Raw genomic sequence first — 1941 nt, forward strand, 5'->3', positions numbered from 1 at the left:
AGGATACATTTGAGTTTTAAAGACTGCAAACAGTTCAAAGGTCCATCAAAGGTTTACTTCAAATTTCAGAGGAAAGACTATACTGCCTGCATCTATTTGTCTGGATTCTGGCAGCTCTAATCACCTGTTAAGTAGTTTATTTACTGAAGGCTTGTATGAGGGTCCAAAAAACAATCCTCTAGTACACAGGTATTAGCATAAGGTATTAGCATATACTAATATCTGTGCACTAGAGGACTGTGGGAGAAACACCTAGCCCCTGATGGGGGTCATGCAGGGCACCCCGAAACACTGAGGAGCTCTCTTGGCCTCTGGCAGGACTGGGGCTGTGCAGCCCTGTACTGAGTGGGAGGTGCAGCCAGGGGGTCACCATGCCTTGAGGGGTCAGGGGACAGAATGGGGTAGGAGGTTCAAGGGCCATTTCAACTCATACCTTGCAGGGGAAATACCATGTCATAAAAGTGTTTTTCCCAGGGGGAGGCTCATCCATTGCATTTCAGGTGTGCTGCTGAACCCTGTGATTTCCCCAAATGTGGGGAATTCAACTGCATAATTTTTGTTACTGAGCGATTGTGTTTGTGATTTCCCTGGTGTTTATACAATCTCTTTACCCTTTGGTTCCTGGCTATTTGCATCATCCTCTACCATTTAAATTTGCAGCCATAGCCCCATTGGTGATGTTTTGCAAGATGGTTTTCCCCCCATTAAAACACATTAATTACATAAGACCTACCTTTTTTATCCCAAAAAAGTAGGGGAGAAAGTGTATGCTGCTCTTTTTCTAGAAGGCAGACCCTGGAAAGCCAGCAGCATGCATTTTCTCCCCCACTTTTTTGGGATAAAAAAGTAGGTCTTATGTAATTAATGTATTCCAATTGGGGAAAAACCGTCTTGCGAAACAGGGTCCCCCCCCCAAAAAAAAACCATCTTGTGAGGCAAGGACCCAAACATCATCCAATTAAAACTGCCCACAGAAACAATCATTTAGCGATTCTTATAAAGACATGTGTGCTCAAATCTGTTATTTATAGGGAGCTACTGCTTTTGTACCTAGTGATTGCCTTTCTGAGTTTGATGTAATAAGTTGCTTCCCTTCTTGGATGCATACTTTAATGTGGTGAAGGGGTTTCTATATCTCAATGAAGCCAAGAACAATGCTGTCAGGAGGCCAGAATCCATTACAAGCTTGGACTCCTAGCAGTATCACCCAAGATAGAACGTTACAGCTGAGACATCAGACTAAGGTGCACTGACCCTTTTCAAGGCAGCTATTGGATAGCAGCAGTAGCTGAACATGAAACTCAAACTATTTATTTTTATTTATTTATTTGATTTATACCCCGCCCATCTGGTCTAAAAGACCACTCTAGGCAGCTTCCAATATAGTAAAAGCAGTGAAATAATACAAAAAAACACAAACAATTACATAAATCATATTGTAATAAACAGAATACAACAATATAACAGAAAATACATAAGGAGAGAATAAACAGAAAAGTCAGATATTAACTGGAGGGAAGGCCTGAATGTATAGCCATGTTTTTAATTGACTTTTTAAAGTGTCCAAAGTGGGGGCCGCGCAGATCTCAGGAGGGAGATTGTTCCAGAGGCGAGGAGCCACCGCCGAGAAGGCCCGGTTTCGTGTCCTTTCTTTCCGGGCCTCCCTTGTCATTAGGCTCCTCAGCCTCACCTCCTGGCTTGTGCGGGTGATCCGAGTAGATCTAGGTGGAAGCAGGCGTTCTGTCAAGTATCGAGGTCCTAAACCGTTTAGGGCTTTATATGTAAGCATTAACACTTTGAAGTCAATGCGGAAACGGATGGGCAGCCAATGCAGCATGGCCAGAGTAGGAGAGATATGTTGGTATTTTCTCACTCCAGTGAGGAGTCTGGCCGCCGCATTCTGCACCATCTGAAGTTTCCGCATCAGCTTCAAAGGGAGCC

At 43.7% G+C, this 1941-nt stretch overlaps 1 non-coding gene across 1 annotated transcript; it reads left to right on the forward strand.

Moving 5' to 3' along the window:
• Positions 1-425: 425 nt before the first annotated feature.
• Positions 426-591, forward strand: LOC140707841 (U1 spliceosomal RNA). The gene has a single exon (XR_012088015.1). It is a non-coding gene; the product is annotated as a U1 spliceosomal RNA (small nuclear RNA).
• Positions 592-1941: the final 1350 nt, after the last annotated feature.

The sequence above is a fragment of the Pogona vitticeps genome, chromosome 5 (genome assembly GCF_051106095.1).
Source record: "Pogona vitticeps strain Pit_001003342236 chromosome 5, PviZW2.1, whole genome shotgun sequence".
Lineage (NCBI taxonomy): Eukaryota > Metazoa > Chordata > Lepidosauria > Squamata > Agamidae > Pogona > Pogona vitticeps.